The sequence below is a fragment of the Cavia porcellus genome, unplaced genomic scaffold, assembly GCF_034190915.1.
Source record: "Cavia porcellus strain 051 isolate PalLab524CR breed Dunkin Hartley unplaced genomic scaffold, mCavPor4.1 scaffold_12, whole genome shotgun sequence".
Lineage (NCBI taxonomy): Eukaryota > Metazoa > Chordata > Mammalia > Rodentia > Caviidae > Cavia > Cavia porcellus.
The window spans coordinates 80029923-80057566 of NW_026947495.1; the positions used below are offsets into that span (position 1 = coordinate 80029923).

The 27644-nt window shown below is 48.4% G+C and overlaps 1 long non-coding RNA gene and 1 other non-coding gene across 2 annotated transcripts in view; one reads left to right on the forward strand and one right to left on the reverse strand.

Moving 5' to 3' along the window:
- LOC134478341 (uncharacterized) overlaps positions 1–20239 on the reverse strand; it is a 98403-nt gene extending 78164 nt beyond the window's left edge. The window contains exons 1-3 of the long non-coding RNA XR_010050938.1: positions 20097–20239; positions 16258–16422; positions 13882–14726 (exon numbers count right to left, since the gene is read on the reverse strand). This is a non-coding gene — a long non-coding RNA (uncharacterized LOC134478341). The remainder of the gene's footprint in view (positions 1–13881; positions 14727–16257; positions 16423–20096) is intronic.
- A 286-nt stretch (positions 20240–20525) lies between these two features.
- LOC111755089 (small nucleolar RNA U13) lies at positions 20526–20627 on the forward strand. The gene has a single exon (XR_002789682.1). It is a non-coding gene; the product is annotated as a small nucleolar RNA U13 (small nucleolar RNA).
- The last annotated feature ends 7017 nt before the right edge of the window (positions 20628–27644 follow it).

Here is a 27644-nt window from a genome sequence, read left to right on the forward strand (position 1 = left end):
AAAGCAGCAGCTCAGCTTCTCCTTCTCAGAAAGGACTGGGAGACTTGTGCTTACCCGGGATCTCGGTGCTCATCAGCCACCAACAGCATCATTCCCAGAAAGGCAAAGACACTGCAGGATTTTCTCCCAACATAAAAATAACAAAAACACAGGTACATGGCCTAGGTAGGGTTCTCTAGAGTTTCACATTTTCTTCTCTGGAAAGGAGGATTTAAAATCCTTCTTCACAGGGCAGGCTCGGATCCTGTCCTTACTTGTTTCCCTCTTTCCTGTTACTTGGGGACACGGTGGAAAGGAATCAGTGGTCAGACGTCAGGGTTGGACTTCCCGGACTCGAATCCGCAGATCACTGCCTCACTTTATGACCTCAGTCACTACAAAAAGAAATAAAAGTGGTATAAAATTGCAAAATAAAATACGGCTTACAATAAACCTAGTACGGTGTCCAGTGCATAATAAACATCCACTTTCACGCTATTTTTATTGTTCAGGAATTTAGCACAGCACTAATCAATATTACTCGTATCTATGGCTCACCAGGAAAAATACAGATGGGAAAACACAGATGGCCAATGGCCCTATCGAGTGACCAGAGTGCCATACAACTGGACAGTGGTTTGCAAAAAGAAAGGACGGAAAGGACTTCTCAGTCCTGCACTTCAGGACTCTGGCTTCTTATTTGCACCAGTGACTTGGTTGACAATTTATCACGTTTAAAGACAACTTCATATTATCTAGTACAGAATGATATCTAACACTCCCTGAATCATCCTTTCTCAGGTTCCCACTAAAATATCTGTGAAAAATAACATTATCACAAGATCAAAAACAAAAAACCCATAATCAATGGATTGGAAATGTCAGGTGACTTCACACTATTGATATGACTTAGGAAGCCTCTACATTCACGTCGCCAAGTCAATGCCAGTCTGAAATGGGTTCTTCTTTATTTGATTAGTGTTTATTGGCCACCTATAATGCACTCAACACTGTTCTAGGAACTTGGGACCTATTGATGAACAAAACAAAATTTGTTGTCTTTACAGAGTAGAGAGACAGTACCATATAAGTAAATTAAATTAAAAACATGGTGCTTACATAGTTTTAAGCCCTGAGGAAGAAAATAGGGGAGATAAAGGAACGCTGGCAAAGGTCAGTGTTGGAGAACATACAGCATGCATGCCAAAGGGGCTCTTTGTGCCATCTAAAGCTCTCAAAGGTCCACCATCCCAGGGCAAGGGGATGAGGTACTCAGCCCAGTGGTCAGGGGACACTGATCAGGGGACATCGCTGCAGTGAGAAAGTGAGTTCAGGGCAAGGCTCAGGGACAGCCTGAAAGAAAAGGAGTCACTTATGCCAATGTCTCAGGGAGAAATACTCCAGGTACAGGAAGCAGCTAGAAGAGCAATTCCACAGTGGGGAGACAGAAGGAGCTAGACAGATCCCCTCCCTCCCTACTTAGCCCTAAGCAAAAACAAAAGCCAAAACAAGAAACACAGCGAGGTTCTCTGCACACTGAATGCCTCCTGCTCAGGCTGGGCAAGCGGACAGGCCTGGGTGACAGGGCAGCTTGGATGTGACCTTTCATGCACCTTGGGGCTATGTTAAATGAGCAGGCCCACCTGCCCACTTCCTCTCTGCACCAGTTCAGGAAGCCCTTTCATCAGAATGGCCACCAGCAGGGATCACACCAGAAGCCAAACCATTCTTGAACCCTGAGCCTCCAACACTGGAGCTAAGCAAACTTTCTCTCTGCATAAGTTAGTTAATGCAAATGTTTTATTGCAGCCACAAACAAGAGGAAAACCATACAGGCTGAATAACGGAGTCAAAGCCAGAATTCAAAAAAAGCCAAACTGAGTAAGATGATGTTAAAGAGAATAAATGTAAAGTGATGCAGTTGAGTTTTTAAAGGAAATACTTAACTACAGTACAAAGGCATCACTTAATGACAAAGGAACTGAAGACACTTGGGTATTGCGGCAGATGTTTTAACCTGGGCATGGATACCAACATGGCTCTGATGTTAAAGTGCAAAACGACTAAGAAAGACCCAAATCAGGAGAGGGACAATGTGTGGAGAAATCCTGGAGTGCACCTGTCTGTCTGTCCCATGCTGCCCCACCCGGTGTGCCCAGATGAACCCTGCCTCGGAAGACTGGCTGCCTGGCATCTGAAAAGCTTGATGAGTCTGAAACCCAGAGAGCAGGGCCATGGAGACCCGGAGGAAGAAGATGGACCACCTTTCCCGTGAGCCAGGCTCCACCGTGGAGATCAGGAGGACTTCCATCACCACTGCCCGACACAAACACTCCTACCCATCCTCCAAAGTCCAATTAAACCAGCCCACTAAAATGCTTCCCTAATTGGAATTTAATTCTGCTTTCTCTTGTTCGCTCAGCACCTTCCTTAATCACAATGCTGAAATGCCTTGCAAAATTACTTCATATCCCTGTCTCCCCGCTAAACCGCGTCTAGAGACCGCGAGTTTCATCTTGCTTGTTTTGAATTCCTTCTAACAGACATGTCAGACCCCAGGAAGAGCCCACAGATGTTTATTTCAGTTTAACCCCAGTTTACTGCCAGAAAGCTGTGTGATATCCAGACATCAAGTTGGCTGTGGCCAAGACCTTTCACTTTCCATTCTCTTAAAAATAGTTTTGTGATGTGTACATCGGACCTAATCCAACTCTCAGTCAATGTCCTGTCCTTCTCTCTGGCTTGGCAGACTTCTCCTGGAAGGAAATACCACCCAGCTCTCTCCTGGAACAGCTCTCAGCCTCGCTCTTCCGTTCAGTAGGCGTGTGTGTGCGAGCATCTGTGCCTGTGCATGAGTATGAGTGTGTGTGTCTCCCTACGTTCAGGTCAGCTTTAATTATTTTTACTAAAAACTGTAAACTACAAAATATAAACTCTAAGCTATTAACTAGTGGTCAACGGGATTTAGCTATGTCTAGTATTTTCAGAGTTATTTCAGGGCTAATTAAAACTTCATCATATAAATCTTGCTAGATAATAGCAATAAGAATTGAAAGGCAAGCTGCTTTTAAATGGATATCCCAATTAACTGCAGGATTAGAAAGTGATGGAGTCAGAAGGATATTAGTGAGAGCTCTGAGTGTTCTGAAAGATGTTCCAATTTAGAAAATAACGGGGAGGTTTTTTGATAGATAAGGTATAATTGAATGAAGCTAATTAATAACCAATCCCAAGGAAAGTCACATGTGTAATATGATTCTGGCTTTTCAACAAATATTTTCTTAGTACCAGAAAATCCAGTTCACATCACATTGTGTCTCCTTCATTTTTTCAGGCTTATTTGTGTTTTACTGATGCATATCCTTAATTAGGTATTTCAGCAAAATCAGTGGACAGTAAAATAATATTTTTTTCTAAGAAACTTATTTTCTCAATTCCAAGTGATGCTTTTGTTCCAGTACTTTAGGAATTTTATTCTCTTTTGTCTTCTGCCATCTAAACCAGACGTTTAGTGTCAGTTTAATTCATATTTTCTTGCCAGTAGCCACTTTTCTCTCTAAGCTGCAGCATTTTCTTTTTATAGTTGCTACTTTCCATTCTCACTCTGCATGCCTAAATATAAATACCCTCGGTTATTACACAAATGTACTTCTAATCTCAAAGCTGAACTCCATCCTGTCTAGCTAAATCAATAGTCCTCAACTCTACTGTTAGAATCAGAACAGCCTGAACAGTTTTCTCCAATTCTCATCAACTGCCTCTTCAAATCCAGCCCCAGGGTTTCCTGGATAACTGTTTGATGTACATCAGAACACTCCATTCTGGTTTCTCTTACTCTTTGTGTTCTCTCATGGCCTTGACTATTTCTCTCTTTTATAAGTTTTATTTTAAAGAGAATAAATCCAAACAAAATAAAACAGAATAAAGTCAATCAAAACAAAACAGTGAAAGTCATATAGGACTTCAAAATGGGATAACAGGAAATCAACAATGGTTATCCTAACGTCTTTTATTAGCCTCAAAACTGCTGCCCATAGAATCACTCATAATAAAATCAAACAAAACAGAACAAAATAAAGCCAATCAGAACAGAACATTGAATAAAAAAACAGTAAAATAAAGCAAAATAGTGAGAACAATATTGGATTTCAAAAATAAGACAAAAGAAGATCCCCATAGTTGCTATATTGCATATTGTCATTCTCTTTTTTCTTTTAAAAAGAAAACACAGAAGATAAAAGCAAGAGGCATACAAACAACTACAAGAACCAAATAACCCCACAAGGATAATATAGGCTTTCAAAACAAGATGATAGGGATTTAACAATAGTTATTATATTGTATATTGTTATCTTCAAATATTTGCTTAGATTACCAGTCGCAGACTTGCAAAATTGATCTAATCATGACTATTAACTGTTCCTTTTTAAGAACAGTTTTAATAGAATTAGTAGTATAATCATCTTAGCTATTTGATGTATAAACAAATTTATATTTTTTTCTTTCCCTTCCTTTTCTCCTTTCCCGTCTATTCTCTTAATAGATGCTTATGCTACCAGCTTCAGCCCTGCAAAGTCAGTCAAAAAATATGTGTTAACTTGTTTTCATGCCTCAGCTACTGTCAATTCAGCCTGTGTTCCTCCAAATCAGCTGGTTGGTTGGGCCAGCGGGAGGGTTTCTTGTCTCCCAGCCCACACGCCAGTCGGCTCACAGAAAGTGCAGATTGACTGCATGCTTCTATTCCCAGGCCTGCATGGCTCACTATTTGTCTCTTTAATACAGAGAGATCTGAGTAAAGTTTCAATGGTGTCTTCCAGTACTTTAAGTCTCTCTTCAATCTGTACTTAGAGTCTTGATGTGTTTCACAGTTTGGGATTTTTTGTGTGTGTGTTTTGTTTTGTTCTGTTTTGTTTTTTGAGATAGGGTCTCACTCACTGTGTAGGTCAAGCTGGCCTCAAGTTTGTGATGATCCTCCTGCCTCTGCCTCCTGAGTGCTGGGATTACAGGCCTGCACCACCACACCTGGTTTATGCTTTGAGATCGTGGGACCCTTTTCAGTAGGAAGTAGTCTCCACGTCCCTCTGTCTAGACTACCCACTAGTAGTATGGTAGAAATCCGTTTGCATGACCCTCAGGAAAACCAGTTCAGAGCTTCTGCTCTGCAGTGAGAACCAATGCACAGCTTTCCCCAGGTCCTGCCCTGCAGCTAATCCCAGTCCTCTAGACCCTTCAAGCACCTTCAGCCAGCGTCCAGGGCAACACTTTGCAGCCTCCCACCAAAAGGGAGATCCATCCAGCCCCAGTTTCCGGTGCTTCCCGGCTTAGTACTCTACCTTCCTGCCCCAGCAGATGCAAACATCTGGAAGAGCCCAGCCGAGTGCCCTGCAGTGCTTCACAGCTAGGATCTCCCAGTCATGGTCATGTGTGTCTCATGGTCCACATGGCACAGCCCTCTGGGTCCCATGCTCCCTGTCATTTCTCGGTGCTTGTAGCTGGGTGTGGGGAACGTGTTGCTCACATCTGTCTTGTCCCACTGCAGTCTCCACCCTCACTCTCCCAGCAGCAACCCAGCCCCGCTCACCGGAAATCTTCCCTCGCTGTGCTAGCCTAGCTGTATGTGAGCCCACTGTCGGGAAACTTCCTCAGAGAGCAGAAATCACTCTGATCCTGTGCCTGGATTCCCAACCCAGTTAAGTACCTGACACACGGTGCATATTGTCCTCTACCAATGGCATCACTACACATAATGAGGGGGTGCTTCCCAGCTGTTTAAATTCACTGCAACATCAAGAGAGGGGAACACGCTCTCCACACTGCACTAGACCTGGAGAATCGAACTGGTCCTTGCCACTGAGTAAATTAAAGTAGGCACCTGGAAACCTTGCATCCTCCTTTACATTTTTACCCAGTGAGACAACCCTTACATGAAAAAATGTGTCCCCATAGTGAGACTGTACAATAGATGGATGAAGTTCCTTGAAAGAGGAGAATGAATATTTGCCTTTGAGCTATATCTGTGTTGTGAAAATATGACTTACTTCAGTTCTGTGTTCATGCAGCTTGAAGAAGGCTGGTGGAATGGGACTATATGACACAGCACGTATTCAAGGAAACAGAGCAAGCTGGTAACCCACAGCAACTACCAAGCTCTCCAACAGCATGTCCATGGATAATTAAGAATTTAGGCATCATGCTTCTGATATTACTTCTCCAAAATATTTAATGGATTTTTTTGTATGGGGAGATGAAAGAAAGGAAAAGGTGTTTATGGAGAACACAGGAACCAAACTGACTAAAGCTCTAGTGCAAAACGCCTCTTTGGCTGTCAGCATCACTTAGGGGCATCCCCGGACGTGTCTGCAAAGCAGAAATGCTAATATTTACTATATCTTCCTCTGATAAACATACTCTGAACAACTAGGATTAAGATGCAACATAAATACAGTGGAGCACTATTTTTGCTAACATCTTTCAAAGCCTCCTAAAATTTTTAATCCATTTGAAAATAATTGCTTAATTACATGAAGAGACACGAACACCTGCCGAAAATCAGAATTCACACCCTACGAGAGAATTCATAGAGCGCTGTATCAAGAATTTACAGAGGGAATAAATGGGGCCCATAAACTGGGAGCCTGAGGTCAGGTTTATCTCGATCTAAAGCTTTTTCCAACTCTAAGGAAAATTTAGCCTTGTTTTATGAGATGAAAAAGTCATAAAACATACAGCTCTTATACCACTCAGTGACTCAAACTGCTATTTCTCTCAGCAATTATCCTATAGGCTACAGGAATCCAACGAATTCAGGGGGTGCCCCGGGCCACCGTAAAATGCCAGCCCTGAGCTGGACACTGTCAGATGCAGGGTCACGTTATGAGCAGTAGGCCTCTCTCTCCCTGCTACCCGTCACTGGGTGTGCAGTGGACTTGGGATGAACAGATGGAGAGGTTCACATTTGCTTTCTCCTTTTTTTTCTTTAACTGTATCTTTTATTCTTTTTTATCTTCCTCCTCTTTCAATCACAACCCATTTATTTTTCAGATGAATCTCAGGTATCCCTAATCATGAGTGACTCTAAGTTTGCCACACTCTTCGGTCCTTTCCCAAACCCCATCTTCTTCAATGTCTCTGCAATGCAAATGGGTCTCTTCTAAAACACCTCAAGCATCTGGCCAGAACTCCTGTGCCAAGGTTCTCCCCTAAGCTCTTGGATAGGGCTCAGTTTGGACAAAGGGCTTCTGTAGAAGCAATTAAGTCAGAACCTGATGCGGGGTGGACCCCACCCAAAACACTTGGTGTCCCTCAGGGAAAGGAGGACTTGAAACAGACGCGCGCTGCAGGGTCTCTGTGAAGGCCCAGGAAGAAGGTGGCCGTGCTCCAGGGGGTGGGCGCTGGGCCGTCTCCCCATCTCCTTCCATCCTAGCCCGCCACCCTCCAAGGATCCACCCCATTACACCTGCCTGCAGAGCTGGGCCCGGGACTGGTGACCACTGGGCTTCTGCTATTTCAGCAGCCCCGGGATGCTAAGGCGCCCCCCCCTAGAATCCCACTACCCCACCCCGGACCTTTCAGCTCCACGCTCTCAGCATTTCCCGAGGAGAGAAGGAAATCCTTTCACTTATGCACGTTATCAGTCGCACACTTCCACTTGCCTTCCTCTAACACCAGTGGGTAATCCTCCCTCCCAAAGGCAGATGCCATAAAGGGGAAACCTCTACAACTTTCAAGCTTGACAAGTGTCGAGAAAAGAAGAGTACAAAAGACAAGCCACGCGGAGCCCTGCTCTCACCCGGCGCGGATGCAGGCGACCACACTGGCTGTGCCCTGTCATTACCCGAGCCGTTGCCCATCTTTGTGGTCTGCAGCAGCGGCCTGGGAGCTTTTCACCCTCAGTGGCGAAGTGAGCTCGGGATAAAAGGAAATGTTTGATCTCCTTTTAGCCAAAAATCTTCCCTTCCTAAACCCATTTAACATCCCCAAAGGACCTGCCTTCCTCTGAAGAAGTGGGAGTCTGACATTCTTGGGCATTCGGACTTTACAGTCTGCACAGGGATGTTTTGGCCAGTGCCTGGGGGAGCTCCACCATGTCCTGCTGTGGATTGGGTTCGAGGGTGACAGCGCTTCAGCCTCGGTCACATCTCATCTTCTCGCCTACACCTCAATCCTGCCCACAGGCGCTGAGTCCTCATCGTGGGTTAGGACACTTGTGGGTGACATGTGGCCACACATTTCTTTCTTTGTTCCCAAGTTGTGAGGGTTTGCCAGCACTATTGGGACAAAACAAAATGACCTTCACCAAGAAGAAAGCAGTAAGGAGAATCTGAAATTCTCCAGGTCTGGCAAATGTATCTTGGTGTATTGTTCGTCAGAAACACAGGGAATATGGCTCCTGCTCTTGGAAAGCCGGTTCCTGTGCGAGGTATCCTGACTGTGAGCAATGACGCTTATCGGGGACCTGGCCAAGATCCCCACCTGCCTGTATGAGGGGTACGGAGAAGGATTAAGTGAGACACAGAGGCAAATTTAGTAACGCAGATGGGGGCTGCGAGGTCAGCGCTGCAGGACGGTCAGAGACCCAGATCCTCCAAACCAGCCGCTCTGTATGGGGAGTGGACAGTGCAGGGGGTGTGTGCGGTGACCGGAGGGGAGAGCGGAGGGCTCAGAGGTCAGTGACACTGCAGGCACCAAATAACCCCGGGTGACTGAAGAGGGCGGAGATGACCTTACGCTAAGCAGGACCCTGCTCCAGGCTTCTTTTTCATCTCTGTGTCTCAGTGTGGTCTCAGTGGGCGGAAGAGGACGGCCCATCCCAAGCGCTAACAGAAGGCTCAGAAGGGTGATCCCATACACCCAGGCCCCCATCTGTCCCTCTGGGAAGGATGCAGAATCAGATCCCCGATAAATGCCGGAGGACAAGGTCCCATCCTGAAAGGCCACTCATGTTTGCTGGAGGCAGACAGGGTGACAGAAAGGAGCTTGAATGTGATGAGACTCCGTCCCAGAAAACCAACCACCTGGTGACTAACATGAAGAAAGATGCAGACTTGGTTTGTGGAAATCTTCCCACACTCAAAACAACCAAATAAATCCACGTGACGCAAAAAGAAGAAAGTGGACAGAGGTGCAGTTTTCAAATAGCACTGGGAGCCAAGCGAGGGCGGGAGGACCGGCCTGCCTCACCTGCCGGGGATCTTGGCAAAGACAGAAGTGAGGGGAGGCAGGAAAATGTGGGGTCCCAATGTCACAGGCAACAGAGCTAGTTAGAAATATTATAGGCAGTCAGACAGGGCTGGGCCCTCAAGGAAGCCGACACAGAGGACCAAAGTTCTAGGGACCTTGAAGGAAACAGGCATCTCTTGCTGTGGGCCAGAGTTCATGATAGAAGAAAAACAAATGCAACCACATCCCAAGTACAAACATTAGGGACTAGGTATGGATCACCTTGAGAAGCCAGGAGTCACCATCCCAACCCCCACAGGAAGAGTCACTGATCCACAAGAATGCTCCCATGCTACGTGACTCGCTTCCCCATTGGTCCCTGATTTGGTCAGTTTACCTGAACAATTAATCTTACTGGGGACCATAGCTCTGTCCCACCTCATGCCCATCTGCTTTGTGAGTTCCCATTTTTCTCCATCTTAGACTCATCTCAATTAGAGATGAGTCACCTCATCTTAGACTCATCTCATGGTTTTGCTCTATAAAAATCCCTAGAAAAGATAGAATCTTTGGCAACCCACTCAGGGCCCCTTCTGCTCTCTCTCAGACAGAAGCTTTCTTTCTTTCAATAAATATTTCTTTTCTTAATCCCCACTGTTCCTAAAATTCATTCTTCGATTTTAGAGAATATGAACTCCTACAAGTCAGCTGGCAGGTCAGGAGTTTCCCTCCTCTATGTCACCAGCAGGAAAGCACTGGAGGCATAGGACCTGGATCCAGTCCTAGAGTCCATTGGGCAGCCTCCCTGGGGAGCCCTGGGCTGGTTCACCGGTGTGCTGCTCACTCAGGAGGGTTAGAGGTCATCACCCACACTTGCCGCAGCACAGGAGAGAGAATCTCTCCAAGGCAAACTGGGAAACACTGAAAAATACACACTGAGTTGTGTAAAGGAAATAGACAAATACAGAGAATGACGAAAGCTATATATACTCTATGTTTTGAGAGATAAAAAATATTTAGAATTCATGTTTTACTGAGTAATGACTTTATGTGAAGGATCTGGTGAACTTTAAAGAGAACTGATGAATGGGTGCAGAAAGTGTGGTATATGTCCAAAACAGACTACAACTCAGCCCTGAAAAAGAACAAAATGCTGCTACAAATGGCAGTGTGGATGAAGCAGGAGACCTTGATGCTAACCCAGATAGGCCAGACACGGAGAGACCAGTGCAGGCAACTGCTCGGGCATACCTGGGTCTAGAAGTGGATCTCACCGGGGACAGAGGTCAGTGGTGAAGAGCTGCAGAGAGTGGGGAGGAGAGGAAGGGACAGGTGTCACTGGGGGCAGAGGCGCGATGAGCAGAAGCGTCCGTATGCCATGCACTGGAGGGTGAGCACGGAGGACGGCCGTGTGCAGGGTGCATCAGGAGACAAGGGCCAGCTCAGGGGTAGCACACTGGCCCAGCGGGAGCCAGCCCGGTTCGGTTCAGTCGCCAGGACCAAACAAAGGAAGGGGGAGTGGACAATGCTTTCACCGTAATGCAACGATGACTACTTGAAGAGACAGACACACTCGACCTGCTTTAAACTTGATACAACATCCTCAGGTGCCAGAAGCCAACAAAACACTGCATAAGCAAGGGCAGTGATTATGCTGTTCTGAATCAGTTAAAAATAAACATAGGCAGGCCTGGTAGTGCACAGAGCTCATCCCAGCACTGGAGAGGCCGCAGTAGAGAGGGTCGCCGTGAGTTCACGAGTTCAAGGACCCCTGAACCACAGGGAGACCCCGTCTCACAGAAACAAAACATCTTAAAATGTGACTTTGTCAAAGGTCTTTCATTCAATCAGAAATTCCCCGGAGCTATTTTAAACCTCTGAGCTGCTCAGGAACAGATATCTGCAGACTCCTCTATGTTTCCATGTCAGCTTGAGTACCTTACTCAGCTCCCGTGTGTGCTTTGGAAGGTTTGTCACCGACAGAGGTCTGTGACCTTCAAGAGTGACACCTCCACAGGGCCGCCATTCCTCGTGAAGAAGGGGTGCTCAATTGTGCTAAACCTTTCTTTTTCTTTTTTTTTGGTGCCGGGGATTGAACTCACGACCTCATGCTTGCCAAGCAGGCACGCACTTAGGTCACTAAGCTGAAACCCCGGGCCCAAGCAGCTGAACTTTTTGCCACTAGAACCTAATTAGAAAGCCTACACCTAATGTTATCATTTTGAACTTTAAAATTAGCATGAGTCAAAAAAAACTTAAAGAATTTTACAGCTCTGATTCTGATATTAATTCAGGATCTATCTGAGCCTTTAGGAAAAGATTTAGGACTTCACTACCAAAGTGTACTATTTGTGAGCATAAAAAGTACAGAAATACATTGATGTTAAGCTTTCATAAACACAGACTAAATTAGCAGTTTGACTGAGCGTCTACCGCAGGTCCCAAATCTGGAGCTGCAAAGAAGACCCTCCCTTCAAATCATCCAAAATCCAGGAGCCCGGCAATAAATCATTGTATTGTCATGCAGGAAAACAATGGGAGAAGTCTGTATAAGGGAATGTGTGGGCCAGAAGCTTCCGAGGAGATGGGTTTTTGATCTGGACTGGGAAGGCTGACAAGACAGCTGGAGAGGGAGAGTCCTCTCACAAAGAGGACAAGTAATTAAGTCTTTCAAATAGGAAGAGACATGTAGAGATACAGGAAAAGCAATAAACGCACTTGTGCTAGGCCATGCTTTTGACACCAATCCAGAGCTAGTGGCCGGAGCCCGAGTTCTCATAAAGCTCATGAGGCAGTAATAAGGATGTGAATTTAATTACGTACATCAGCGTGTCTGAAACCACATACCCTAGCCATGAAGATCTTGCTCAAGCAAGCCTGAGAAATGCTGGAAACCCAGGCAGCAGGCACAGCACTCCACGTCTGTTTGACCCCACCCCAGCGATTTCTCTGCAGTTTGGGGGACCAGGCCCATTTTGGGGTGCTGATTAATCTAAGATATTGGAGTCTTTGGCTCCTCTACTCAAGATTGGCCATGGAGCTCTGCACACCTGGCCTTCCCGTGGGCACAGTTATGGGTAGAGCCAGGCCTCAGCACCCCTCAGGCTGGAAGCCCTGACTCCCCTCCTGGAAGACGATAGCCAGGGGTGGGAGCCACCTGAATGCTGCAGGCCCCAAGCAGCAGCCTCAGGATCCTCAGGAGTGCTCATGGCAGAAGGGGACCTGCGCGCCCACGGCAGCACAATTCTAGCCTGCATGTCCATCAGGAGGTGAACGGGGAGAGAAAATGTGCTGCTCACACACCGTGGAGCACCACTCTGGGATCGAAGGAGAGATGTGAGTCCTCGGCAGATGCACCGTGAGGCCACCATGTGCCATGCAATGAATCATACACACAAGCTTAAATATCGCACGCTTTCTCTTACGTGAGAAACCCGAGGTACAGAACAGTGAGAGAGCAAACTACAAGACAGATCATAGGACACCGGGAGACAGAAGCTTTGGCAGAAGGAAACCGGACCAAGCGCTGGAGGGCGGGGAGGTGAAATGAAGATGTGTCCTGTGTGTGTGCCAGCTGCCCACGGCACTGTGACTGCTGGGCACTGCAAACTCGGGCTAATCGACGTGTGAATTCTTAAGAAGGGAAAGGACTCGAGTCCTCAATGGTGTGAGTGGCCTCAGCCTGGCCCTGATGTGGAGGATCCCAGAGAGGGATCCCCATTCGCAGGAGCATCCCTCACTGGGGACCAGCACCAGTGAGGGGGAGCACAGACCAGGAGAGAGGAGCAGGGTCCTCCAGAGCAGGTGTCCTGTGGGCAGGCCCCGTGGTCAGTCTGCAACCACATTTTGGTCTAGTGTTACTCTGCTAAGCACTTTATGGGGTGCCCCCAAGAAAGTCGTAACATTCTGAAAAGTAAAATAAATTCTAAAAGGAAGAAAATTAGCTGGCAAATTCATGTCATTCAAAATAAATCCAGGGAGGGCCGGGGATTTAGCTCAGTGGCTCAAGCACTTGCCTGGTAAGCATGAGGTCATGAGTTCGATCCCCAACACAATAAATAAACCCAGGTGTGCTCTGCTTTGTTTTGTTTTGTGGTTTGGTTTGAGCAGTGGTTGCTATCGTTGCTGCTGTTTGGATGCTGGGATTCAGCTCATGCTTAACACATGCTAAGCACAAGCTCCACCGTTGAACAATCCGCCCAGCCCCCCATCTGTACGGTTTTGGGATTTGTGGTGAGCAACACAAACAGCCCTGAAAGGAAGCCTTTGAAAATGCAGCCAAACTCTTAAGGTCTAATAAATACAGTGAGCCCTGTAATTACCGTTCAGCACACCAGATCTTTAATGCTCAGGTACCTTCCCAACAGTTAAACTTCAGTTATTCCATAAATTCCATTTAGTTTGGGTTTTGTTCCCTTTTTAAGAGATGGTATGAAATTATAACTGATGATATAGTTCCTGCTGGAGAATCCCACGGCCGATGACTTTTGTGTCTCTACCTGCTAATTCTTTCAATGTGCCTTGGCAGGAGCAACCCCACCCCGTAAAACAAAACACTACACCATCTTCCTGCTTTCTAAAGACCCAGGAATTGGAGAGGGACAGCCTGAGAAAGGAACCCATGTCAAAATGGTTTAATTTCCAGGAATAAAATTTGATCATTTAAAACATTTTTAAATACGCTTCCAAATTAACTGGATTTTTCAAGCCTACACTGACAGGGATGGAAACAGTCTCACTTACTTTATTTAGTGGAGTGGCAATGGATGTAACAGTGTCACTGCGTTCTTCATTTCAAACGAAGGCTCCTCTGTGCAGCAGAGGCTCTCCGCGCAGTTCTCCATCTAATGGCAACATTTTGACGATCTTCCTGCTGGCATCTTCGTTCTGACAGCCTCGCAGCTGTGCGGGTTTTCGGCTTCCAGAGCTATGCTGGAGAGGGGCTGGGTCCGTGCCAGCTGTCCTTCAGTCTCACATCAGCTCTCTTGGTGTCTTGTCAGTTGAAAGCTTTTGCACGGTTCTCGGGCCTGAATTCATTAGATAAGGGAAATGGGTCCTCTAAATCTCAGGCAGCCTGCACCGCCACAGACAGTCTCCACTGGAATCTCCTCCAAGGCTGAATTGGAAAATAGACCCCCCGGGCTTTCTCCAGCCTGGTATTTGATGAGACCCTTGTAAGAGCAGCTGCTGAAGCTGTGTGTGCCTCAATAAAAACGTGGGCTTTAAATTCCCTTCCCTTCATATTTTCCGTATAAAATCGAACACAACAGCTGCAATAGAAGGACAGAAAGGTCGTTTGAAGTTCAGGCTGCCAAGCTGATGATAAGCAACCAATTTATCACGGAGGCACTTCTTAATGAGGGGCAGAAGAAGGAAGTTCTATATTCTCCTGAAAGCATTCGCCAGCATCCTAAGACCAGTAAGAAGCAGGCGGCCAGGGTCCTACGTAGGCTGGGGCGTCCTTCTGAGAGTGGGGAGCAGCCTCATTCTCACGGCTATCAGTCATCTCCACTGTGGTCAGTCCACATTTAGATCTGCAGAGACCCAGCCCTTCACACGGCTTGTCACTGGAAATGCTCAGTCCAAACCTATATGTTAAATCAAAAGAAGAAGAAACAAACAGTAGCAGGGCGAAGCACTGGTAGAGTTCTGTAACGCTATGCATGCCTGTTTCATCCTATGCAGATTAAAATCTGTATGACTACTGCCTTCTGGAGTAGTTTTCAAGGCAGGGAGAGGAAGCGATGCATCAAGGCAGGAGACTTCCCAGAGAAATAAAGACTTCCTTCAACAGACGTTCAGGACACATAAACGGGCTTACACTTGTCACCAGCTCTTTTTCTACGTCTAAGCTGTCGCAGCACAGGGTGCTTGAAACTCGGAACTCCCAAGAACCCCCTCGCACCCACTTGGTGTATGAGCTGGGCCATGCCACTCCTGTTTCCGGTGGCTCTGGTGTATTATCTGCGAAGCGGAGACCACACCCAATTCACAGTTCCACTTCGAGGGTTAAGTGAGAAGCAGTGCGTGTCCAGGACATGGCAGGCAGAATCGGAACAATAAATGCTAACTCTTACTTTTTAATAGACAGTCATCATGCGAAGAACGTAAGGCTATGATGTTGTCTTAGCCTGTAAATTAGTACAACCACTGAACCTGTCCTTGGGAGATCTGGGGGATACTCGGGTACCTACAGAAGTTCTGTTTATACTTTGCCTTCATGTGATGGGGAGTGACACAGAGTGAAGGATTAAGTCACCTAGAAACGAGAGCAGCCCAAGCTCTGTGACAAGAGGTGCAGCAGAGCTTCCCGAATGATGGACATCCTCTCCACATGTACCTTCGCATGGGGTGGCCACTAGACTCATGTAGTCACAGAGCCACAGACTAGACAGCGGTGCTCTTGCTGACATCTTCCCTTTATTTTATTCTAAACAATTCAAATTTCAGTGCATGTGGGGCCAACACTGCATGTTGGATTGCACACCTCTATCATTAGACCTTCCTAGGGAGCCTACGAAACAAACAGATCTGAGGGAATGGAAGAGTGATACAGCCATCCAAAAGGCCTGGCCTGCACATTTAGAGCACTCCTATTTCCGGAGCCAGGAGGAGACAGCAAGGGCCTTTCCGGGTGGCGTGACAGAGATGTCAAGCCACTCAGCATCCGGGAGACCTCGCAACCAGCTGCTTGGGAGGACAGAACACATGGGATGTTGTTGGAGGAAGTGCTGTTGTTACAAGCTTCCCCAGAGGGACACCCTCAAAGGAGCCAGTGGGCCCAGGAGCCAGAGGGAGCCTCCTGCTAAGCATTGGCCCTGGGACCCAACAAGGGCAGCTGTCAGGCTTGGCCAGGCAGGCATCGCCTGCTGGAGATGCACAGCTCCTCTGCTTCCAGGAGGATGCAATCCTCACAGTAGGGCAAACCTTAGTCCCCTGTGCCATGTAACCACATGGGCACGCACACACACACACACACACACAAATACACTCCTACAATAACAGAGTGGCCAGGATGATACTGTAAGTCCCCAGGAATTCGTGTGAACTTGAACCCTGTGTCCAACAATTAACAAAATAGATGGATTATAATCCTAACCCCAAAATACCCATCAGTACCTTTACAAAATTTAAGCTCCAAGCAAGTGGCCCAACATCCCTCTGGATAAAACCAAAAACACAGCCTCTGTAAGCGCTGCTGGGGTGGGGTCCAGAGTCCTTCGTCTTGGGAAGTGGACCCCTCTCCACTCAGTGGGCTCTGGGTCGAGAACTCAGATCTGTGGACTAAAGAGGAAGACGTGATATTTCATTTCAGCAGCCACTCCCAGCTTCCCAACCATCCCAGCCATGCCCAACACGGGTCCTGCGAGATGCCTGTGTTGAGTCCCCATCTCTCTTGCCAGGCTCTGCCCCTGCAGACTTTTGTGAACCCAAGGTGCCCGGCTTCCTCTCTGACCTGTGTTACAACCATCCCTGCCTCTGCCTCACTTCTGAGAGTTAAGCACCCCCCTGACTTAGGGACCCTTCATGCTCTCTGCTCTTAGTGATCGCAGGTCTACAAGAGCACTTTGGACCGGACTGGCTGAGGGAGAGCCACGGGAAACTCTAAATGATGCTGGTACCACTTTGGCCCTTGCTCTACCTCACTGTGGAAATTGGTTTTTCCCTCTAAGACACTGAAGATGTCACTCCATTGCATTGTGGTTCCTACAGTGTCCAGAAAAGAACTATGATGTGCCACATTTGTCCTTCTCTGTGTAACACATCCCTTTCTTCTAGCTACCTTCAGGACCTTCTCTTAGTGAAACTGTTTCCAGCAGCTTACATATGCTATGTCTAGAGGGGTGGGTGGGTGTGGGTATGTGGTTTTTATCATGCGTGCTGTTTTATAATTTGGATGTCTACTTACAGAGTGTCTGTCATTAACTTTGAAAAAGTATCAGCCTCTACTGCTTCAAATACTTCATTTCTTCCACACCTCCTCAGCCTCTGACAGTGTAGATGTTCCCCCTGCACGTATATCTGGCATTTCCATGACTCTTGGACATTTTGTTCTCTGTGATGAACCCACTAACCATCATCATCTTTGTTACTGAAATTTTCATGCCTGTCTTTGCATTTGACTTTTCTTATAATTTCCACCTCTCTGGAATTACCGTCTGATCATACACAATGTCTACATTTTCCATGTGAGCCCTTAACATTGCAGTCACAATTATTCTGCATTTCCTGAATAGTATCAACATAGCTCAGTCTGTGTTGACTGCTTTGTCTTTTAAAAGTATATGGATTTTTTCCTGCGATGCAGTTCAAGATGGACTCGAACTCACTATGCAACCCAGGCTGAGCTCAAACTCACGGCAATCCGCCTAGCTCAGACTCCTAAGTGCTGGGATTACAGGCATCAGCCACCACGCCACGTGAGTGGATTGAATTTCTTTCTGATTTCTATTTCTTGTGATTTTTGTTGAAAAATGAAAGTAAGTGATTTTGAAACAGGAACTGGAAGAAGTTTCTTCCTTCTAGGATTTAGTAGCAAAACTGAACCAATCTGACTAGAATTTGAGCTGGGTTTTAGGTCCTTGCTGCCATTGTTACCCCAGGCCTAGAATTCCCCTAGCACTGCCTGGGTTTGGAGTGGGAGGCTTTTTAAGGAAAGATCACTTTATCTCAGTTTCTCCTCCATTGATGGCTTTAGGATTTCCTCAATGTGCTGGGCCTCTGGGACAGCCCAAAATCTCCCAATGCTGTCCCCTCCACCAGCACCACAAGGCTGCTGATCCCCAGTGCTTGCTAGATGGCACATGGTATTCCCTATCCCAGGTAAGAGATCTTTCATGCTCATGTGACCCTGAAAATGTCTGTCTTTCCTGATTTGGGTTTAGTTTCCTGCTGTGAAAACTCAGCTCTTCCTGGGCTCAGCAGAAGTTAAGAATCTGCAGATTTCCCAGAATGTGGCTATTATTACTGTGGTTGTATAAGGTTAGAAGTGTGTCCTCTTCGGCTTTCTGTATCTTTTTTTTTTTTTCTTTTTTGGACTGAGGATTGAACTCATAACCTTGCACTTGCCAGGCAGGCACTTATGCGGCTGAGCTAAATCTCTAACCCAGCTTTCTGTATCTTAACCAGAATCCAAAATCCTCTTGGCACCTAGCAGCAACATTCCTCCAATCCATGCAACCCAGACAGCACACCCCCAAGATGGTACACCTTTCATCCTCGACCCCTTCCAAATCCTCTGATCTTTTCATGCCTTCTCTCATGCTATGGAATTGTGGAAATTCTGGTATTTTTTGTCCAGTAGCGTGAACCTTCCATTCTCCAAGTGTCCAAGATCTTGCAGAAAAGACTAATTCTCCATCTCTCCTTCTTGTTGGAGCTTCAAATCCTACCTCAGGAAGTGTAATCTCACAGCTGTGAAGTCTCTCTGGTTCCTGTTTCACTGTCTTGCCCTCCTGAGCCCACACTCTTAGACTCTAGCCCTGGCTATCCTCCTCCGATTCAGTGGCGCTGCTGTGATCCTGCAACTCCCTTCCTTTGCTGGCTCTGCAGGCCTAGTGCTCCCCATTTTACAGCACAACACGACCCCTGCTGAGAACCAGGGCTGGCAGCCGGGAGCTAGGGGTAGATTATGAGGTGGGTTCAGGGCTCGGGCAGCATCTACACTCTCTATGAACAATGATACCACTTTGCATTGCTTAAAGCAAGACTTCAAAGAGGAGGGGAAAGTATAAAATTCAGGGAAATATGAGAACTTAAAATTTTCCTGTTTGGGCCCAGATGTCTCCACCCATAATCCCACAGCTTCCCAGGTGGAATTCTGGACTTTGTAAAGTAGACCTGCCAGGGTAGAAAAATCTTCTTTGACTCTCCAGCGCCCCTATAATTAAGTCCTCAGCTTTCGCTGCCCCTGGAGGAAAATCAGTTTCCACTTCCTAGGAGCCCTGTGACACAGCCACCCTTCTCCCCAAAGGCCATAGGTCACCCTGTCTGGTGCACTGGTCCATCCTCACACCTATCCACTGCTATAGCGCCCCCTCTGGGAAAGAGTGGCTGGGCCGGCCCTGTCCACGTGGGAGGCTAACTGATGCTGTTTCTCCGGTATGACAGGAACCAGGAGAGGGTAAAACTCCTGGGCCCAAGTGCCCCTGCAGGGCCTGTGTCTGCTAAGCTGCAGCCGAGGCTACCAGAGAAAGTCAGGATCAAAGCTCGGGCCCAGATATTACACTTGCCGCCAACAGGGCTAAAAGCACTGGAAAACACCTACAGAGCCAGAGCCAAGAGCACGTTTATAACCGGGGGGGGGGGGCGCCTGTGGACATTGAACCTGTCACCACACGTGGTCCAAGGAAGCCTCCACAGAGAGGAGAGACACCAACCCAGCCCACAGAGGCGGCTGGGGACTCACTGTGGAAGAAATCCTCCAGGCCGGGCCATGAGAGGTGTGGGTGGGGCTGGAGGCAGACAGAGGGCAAGGGGGACAGAAAAGAACCCAGCAGGGGGGTGCACGGCCTTGCCCTGGCTCCCCCAGGCCTGGGCAGCAGCTGTGGTCAGTGGCGGCTGTTCCTGAAGGGGTCCTCAGCCTTGGGGACAGTGGGTCCCGTGAGGAGATGGCTCTGGCTCACATCTGCTGTGGGCAGGGGACTCATCCCGGGGAGCTCGGCGGGGCTCTGCTCCCCGCACCGGGGTGGTGGGCTCGGGGAGCTCAGCCTGGCTCCTGATCCTAGCGACGGTGAAAGCAGGGAGTCCCTGCAGCCCCCGAAGGCTGCTGTCACCTCGCTTACTTTGGCGTCCTCGGTCAGGAGTAGGTGAGATGGAGCCATTTAGGGCCAGTGAACCTTGTCTAACCAGGCTTTGCTGAATGACCGCGGTCCTAGGCGCGGAGCTGAGCAGGGCCCTGACCCAGAATGTCAAGATCACACATGCGAGGAACACCTGAGCGTCTCCTTTCCACCTACCTCGGTTTCCTCTATTCCGCCTCAAGTCTGCATTACCTGTGAATAAGAAGGGCAGAATTACCTCAAGGGAAAGAGCCTGGGCCCGGAGCTACTCGCCTAGAAGGGATTGCTGCTCGCCGGTGGGGGGCCAACAGTTCCGGAAGTTCGGGCCGTAAGTTCAGACCGGAAGATCATACCCGGAAGTTCAGACCCGGAAGTTCAGACCCGGAAGATCATACCCGGAAGTTCAGGCCCGGAAGTTCAGACCCGGAAGATCATACCCGGAAGTTCAGGCCCGGAAGTTCAGATCCAGAAGTTCAGGCCCGCGAGGCTCCTGGTCCCAGTGGTCGCCTGGACAGGTTTAAAGTTTATACGTGTATTCAAGAATATACCATGCAGCACACTTTGAAATAATAATAAAAATGAACGTTGAAATAAAGAATAAACTTGATCCTCAGATTCATAAGCGTGATGATTGGGTGTTCATGCTCCATGCATGACATGTGCCTCCTTTGAACCTTGTTAGGACGTCGGCACATTACCTATCTGACTTAAAAAATAAATAAATAAAAATAAAGAATAAAATCTTAGGGAAAAAGACAAAGTAAACCAATCTTTTGTTCTGTTGAGACCAGCTTGTCACTAACACACAGGCACATTTTTATCCCGAGGGCCTGTGTAGTGAAACGTGAGACATCTCAGAATGTCTCCTTTGTCAAGAGGGTTCAGACACCTGAGGCTTCCAAAAGGAAGGTAATCCTCCAGAATCCTCCTTAAGGTTCAGAGAGATGCTGAACATTTGAGTCCATATCAATTAGTCATTGTTCCCAGAGAGGGAGGGACACTAAACCCAAGGCCTCCGCGCTGAGCTCCATCTCCAAAACGTGTTTCGTTTTTAAAATTTGTGAGTTTGGGGATACGCTCTCAGTAAGTTGCTGAGTTGCCCAGAGTGGAGTTGAACTCATGACCCAACTGGCTCAGCCTTTCAGACTTTTGAGATTCTGCACCACCATACCCAGCTCAGCCCACAAAATTTGTAATCCTCATCAGCAAGACCTGCGGCCCTCTGCTGCTTTCCTATAGGTTGTATGCTAAGCTTAAGGACAGTGATACTTGGGGGATTTTATGTTAATGTCAACTTAGCCGCTGCAACCTACAAGAAAAGATACCGCAGAGCTTGAAAAACTAGAATGCTTTTCTTTAAAGACAGCTGCTTCTCCAGTTTCCTCAGGCTGAGAGCAAGAATTACCAGCCCTCCCCTCCTCAGCTCAGAGGACAAAGAATAAATGTCTTTGTCAGGAATGTGGGTGTCTGTGAGGTCAGAGTCTCCACAAGGAGAGAAGAGGCCTAGCAGCTGGGGGTGAGGCATGTGGGAATCAATCTCCTTACCTGCTGTCTTCTTGGGTTCCTCCCCGCTAGAAATAAAAGCCCTTGCACACCCAAACAGAGAGAGCCAAAGATCTGAGGCCACGGCCCCTTCTATCCTTCGGTGTTAATCTTGAATAACCCATTTTCCTTTCCTCCAAAGGCTCAACATGGTACGTGACAAAGAGACAGGCAGTGTGGACCTTCATGCCTGTGATGCTGTGGATGTGGCTTAATCACGGCTGTGGAAGGAGAAGTCCCGACCTCCAAAGCCAGGTGACCAGGACGGTGGACAGCTGTCACAGAGAAATGCCGAGTCTCCCAGCCAGCGAGACCAGCCCACTGGGAGGCTCCAAGCTTTATTTTTATCAAATGGTTCAGATTTCTTTAAAGTTCATGACACTAAAATTCTAATTTATTTATTTATTTTTTTTGTACTGGGGATCAAACTCACAACTTTGTACTTTCCAGGCAGACATTTGTGTCACTGAGCTAAATCCTCAGCCCTAAAATTCTAGCCTATCTCTGTCTTTAGCATGTTCTTTCTTTATGCACAGCACCTCAAGAGACTCAGAAATATGTCCAGACGTCTACCTGCTATTTGGCTTACTACTGCTGGTATGATGTAATATCAAGAAAGAAAACCAGCAAAGATCCTGCCTTTTAGGGATTTCACTTCATAATTTAATGCTTTGGCTTCTTCTAAATAAAGTAGCTAATAATGAGAACCAAGACTATCACATATCATCTAAACTTTAATATGAAAGCAGTAAATATGGCTGGTAGTTACACTAAGAACTAACAAAATAGGTCTTTTCACAGTGAATAAAATCAGGGTGCCACATTATTTTACTCCTTATGGCCCCCAACTGACAGAAAGTTTTGAAAGCTGGACATGAGTGAGTCCTCCCAAATCATCTCATTGTTAAAAATATATAATTTATTGACTACCTACTCTGTGTCAGAATTGATAATAAATTCTTTTGCGCATCAACTCTAATCCTTACAAGGATGTGGGAGTCATTCTTGTCATTTAGTGAAGGCTTAGCGAGCTGAGGTCATCTGCCCGTGAAACCATGCCCTGCATGCCGTCTCACTGCATGGGTGCCCTGCAGACTAAAACAAACTGCATCCTGACACCAGTACATTTGTATAACCTAGCCTGGGTCTGTCCCAAGACAGCTGTATACTACTGCTCTGCCTCCCGCATCTCAAAGCACTGCAAGCACCCAGACCCATGGGTTCCATTTCCCAGGAGCTCTGCACACAAGTAACACTAAGACAAACACATGTGCACTGTGTCCAGAACAGCCAGGTACAATGCCTGAGTGGGTTTATGCATGGCCCAATCCTGTCACCCTGGTCCCCATGACACAGGATGGCACCAGAGGGTGAGCACCAGATGGCTTCACAGTCACGTGGTCTGCAGAAGCCTGGTCCAGCCGATTCCCTGCCAAGCAAAGGGTCAGACCCAACGGCTTTCCTGCACGGACCAAGCATTCCTCTAGGAAAGTGGGGAGGGGCCCTATGAGGCAGGCACCACCTTTGTGTCTTCTCTCAGGGTCAGGAAGGAGCCTTTAGACTTCCGGCCAGGATTCTCTTCTAACGCCAGGCTACTTCCACCAGTCTGCATGAGATTGACTTTTTAATTAGTAAAATTCAGCAGTGGAGAGCCACTGTTTGCTAACAGAAAGATCTAGAGGGAAAAGGGCAGTTTGAGAGCCTCCAGGTGGAGACTTCCTACCCCGGCTGCAGAGTGGGAATCACGCTCCACTCTCTCCCTGTGCCAGCAGGCCGCAGAGGGTGTAGCTGCGAGAGAAAAGAGGACGGAACACAGCACCCCCTTGCTGAGACTCAGAAACGAGCAGATTCCATTTCTGCACAAGATGTTGCCCACGGGAAAAGTTGCAGGAATATCGGGTGACTGCAGAGAACCCCGTGGGCTCAGGGGACTTCGCAGGTGTGGTCAAAACATGCAGCAAATGTTTAATTTTTTTTTTTTCTTTTTGGAACGAGGGATCAAACTCAAGACCTCGTGTTTTCCAGGCAGGTGCTTATACCGCTAAGCTAAATCCCCAAACTAAATGTCTAAGTCTTTTTCCAGTAAGAACACGTGGCCCTGAGTTCGCCCCACAGGGCTCCCCTCCCTTCAAACACTTCTCCCTTCATTCTTCCCACTCTCAGGAGCAGTTCTGGGGTCCTCTTCCTGAAGGTCTTTTGTTGGGAGCCGCGTCTGTGATAGCTCGCCTTGCGCGGCGGACGTGCGGCCTGTGGTAAAGAGCAAAGCCTGAGGTAGATTACCCCTCCCATCGAATATGTTAGTTTCCTGCTTACCGCGTAAACAACCCGCTCAACAATATAGTCTGCCTGGCAACTGATGATGTTAGCCAATCAGCTTGCCTTGCTCACTTTAACATGATTGGACACTGTACCCGTATATATACCGGTGCCACCCCTGGGCGGAAGAAGAAGCCAGGTAGAAGCCCAGAAGTAAAAGCCCAGAAGGAGCCGCGGAGAGCGGACCGGTAGAGGCTTCGGAGCGAAGCCCGGAAGGAGCCGCGGGGAGCGGACCAGAGGAGGCTTCGGCTGGGAGCGATCCCAGGGCAGGCTGTACGGAGAAGAAAAATAAAAAGAAAAGGTTGTCCACTGCCAGACTTTGTCGTGTGTCCTTCCTGCCGGCCGGGAGCGGACATCGACATTTGGAGGCCCGCCCGGGGACTGATCACCCCCGAGACGTGGAAGTGGACAACGCTCCAGTACAGAGCTTCGAGACAGGTGAGTTGGGGATAAGCCTGGGCTCTGGGTGGCGCGCACCTACAGGGCTTTTAGACTCCCCTCAGGCTCACGCGTAAGTGGCGGATTCCTTGGGCCTCACGCGGTGAGTAACATATTAAAAGATGGGAAACATGTTAGGTAGCAACACTAAGAGCGAGGGTGGTTGTGGAGAAAGCTCTCAAGAGCTTACAAAAGTACGCAGGGTATCTGAGCAGGCCCAGTCAGGGAGCTCCCGAGAGGGGTCCGTCAAGGGGAACAAGGATGCTAAGGAGGAGGACGGGGCTCTAGCCTCGGAGTCGTCTGACTCCGAGGACGAGGGAAAGTTGAATGGCAAGGAGGCCAAAGAGACCAGCTGTCAGGAGCCCAAGTCGCTCAATAAGGAGTCGCAGGGTTCTTTTCCAGCGTTGCCCCGCGAATTGCGCTCTGCTCAACCTGGTCTGCGGAGGAGTAGAGAGCTCCTGAGCGCTCCCCGGCGCGAGAGGGAGGCGAAGCCTTCCGCCCCACCTTGGGGGCCGTTTCCGGAGGCGATTCCTCGCCACGAGGCGGCCGCCTGGGAGCTCTCTCCCCTTTCGCCAGAACAGGAAGTGATGCACGGGCCCCCATTTTCCGCCCAATCACGGCCGCCGTCTTATGCTCCGCCGCCGGCGGGTCGGTATTTTTACAGGCGGCTTTGGCAGGGGGGACGCTTGTCTCATGAGGTACATCCACCACCTGGGATAGATAGTGGCCCCTACGGGATATTTCCTGTACAAGTAGCTATGGGCCAGGGACGCAATGTATGGGAGCCTTTTGAGATAAAGCAGATTAGAGAACTTAAAAATGCAGTTACAACCTTTGGGCCGACTGCGCCTTACACCATTGCCATGCTGGAGAATCTGTCTTCTGGGCCCCTCACCCCCGCGGACTGGATTCAGCTGGCAAAGGCGTGTCTGCCCTCGGGCAGTTACCTGGATTGGCGAGCCTGGTACGCAGAGTTCTCTGCCGAGCAGGCTAAAAAAAAACGCCGGTCGAGGAAATGGGGGCTGGGGATTTAGCTTAGCGGCATAAGCGCCTGCCTTGTAAGCAGGCAATCGCCAGTTCGATCCCTGGTACCAATAAAAAAAAAAAAAAAAAAAACGAAAAAGATAAAAATAAAAAATAAAAAATAAAAAACAAAAAGGGGGAGTAAGCCAAGGCCTGCCTCCAAAAGCGCGGTTATCTATGACAGGACAATGGATGGGCCTGGATCCAGTGGTCAGCTGGAACCGAGGCGCGGTTTGTGTTTTCCCACAGGAACCGGGACGAGAACCACTGTGGATACCGGAGAGACTGACACGGGCAACAAAGCCCTCGACTGAAGATCAGACCTGCCCTACTGGAGATCCATCACAGACCAACCAATAAGATGAATAGAAATAGCGGTAGCCCGAAATGGACAAGAAGATCCTCAGGCATATGCATGGCTTGCTCAATTGGCCCACGACCGAGTCTAGATATGGCGGGCATCCCTCATTCTCCTCCATAAGGTGACAATACACAGCAGGGTAGGTGAGTCAATGACGGGTAAGAGCGTGCCTCCCCAGCACGACTCGACCTAAGCCAGGCCCTACCCCATCCTGCACGTAAGCCGCTGGACTGTTAGATGCTGCCCAGGTCTAAATTTCTCTCCGAGGGGATTTCTTTACGGAGAGGAAATGAGTGCAAGCTTGTGTGCATCCAGGTTCCGTCCAGTTTGTGCCTGGCCCTAGAAAAAGGACGAGGGCCTCAGGGCCTTGGCAGACCATGGCATGGCCAACCAGGGTCTAAGCCAAGGACCTACGGTGGGCCTACGCATAGGGCATAAGCCTCTGCACCCAGTCCAGGAAGGGCTACGATGCGCACATTTATAAAAAAAATAAAATAGGGGGAGATGTTGGGAGCCGCGTCTGTGATAGCTCGCCTTGCGCGGCGGACGTGCGGCCTGTGGTAAAGAGCAAAGCCTGAGGTAGATTACCCCTCCCATCGAATATGTTAGTTTCCTGCTTACCGCGTAAACAACCCGCTCAACAATATAGTCTGCCTGGCAACTGATGATGTTAGCCAATCAGCTTGCCTTGCTTACTTTAACATGATTGGACACTGTACCCGTATATATACCGGTGCCACCCCTGGGCGGAAGAAGAAGCCAGGTAGAAGCCCGGAAGTAGAAGCCCAGAAGGAGCCACGGAGAGCGGACCGGTAGAGGCTTCGGAGCGAAGCCCGGAAGGAGCCGCGGGGAGCGGACCAGAGGAGGCTTCGGCTGGGAGCGATCCCAGGGCAGGCTGTACGGAGAAGGAAAATAAAAAGAAAAGGTTGTCCACTGCCAGACTTTGTCGTGTGTCCTTCCTGCCGGCCGGGAGCGGACATCGACAGTCTTTCGTTGTGATGTCCCCGCTGCCAGACATCCTGAACTGATTGAAAACATTCCCCTCCGTGGTCCCTTTGGGGAGGAGCCAGGCCCGGTGGCTAAGGTGGAGGAGGCTGCAGCACCCCGTGCTCTGAGCCGGCCTCTCGGCTGGGTGACGTGGGCAGCAGCATCCACTGCAGTTCGGATCACGATGAAAGGGGCTCAGGAGACAACAGGACTCCAGGGCTGCGGCAGGAGGTGGGGTGAGTGTGCTCCAGTGGGAGGAAATGTTCCAGGGGAGATCATGGCAATGTGTCCTGTCCTAAAATGAATTCTTACTAAGAACATTCACCATGTATTTTGATCACACCTCGTGTGAAAAAGTCTGTCTGGCAGAACAGATCCTAGAGTATATTCTTCACGGGCCAAAATACAGGACAGTAGTGTGTGAGAAAGGTCTGCCCAGCACATTGGCAGATGTCAGCCCTTCTCTCGGCCATGAGTTGAGTCTTCTCTGATCAATGAAATTTCAGAGAGAAGACTGAAGTCAAGCATCCTCTTCTGGTGCATCCTGTCAGGTAGTCAGAGAACTTTCCAGAAAGCCTGCCCCTGTGCAAGGAGGGAAGGAACCAGGGAAGGTCAGGAGGTCATCAGATGAGGCTCTAGGCTTCCCTCTGGGAGGACACAGAAATTCAGCTTACGTCCCCCACACAATGGGACCCTTCAGGATGGAGGACTGAGGAGTCCAGAAGGGAAAAACAGGCCTGGAGTGGAAAAGGCTTTGTCAGCTTGGGGAAATGTGATTGTTACCTGAAGACGCAGTTTTCTTAAAGGTACAGTTTCTGCTGGAGTGGTGGTGCACACCTGTAATTCCAGCATTCGAGAGGCTGAAGCAGGAGGATCACTGCATGGTCAAGTCAGCCTAGATTACACAGCAAAGCCCTGTCTCACAAAACAACAACAAAAAGTACAACTTTAAAATTATAATTTCTTCTCTCTGCCAGTCTGTATTTTCTTCTACCAGTGCCCCTACCTCAAGAAGAACCATGATTCTAAAGTGGGTGCAAAGTACTCTCAGAACTTCA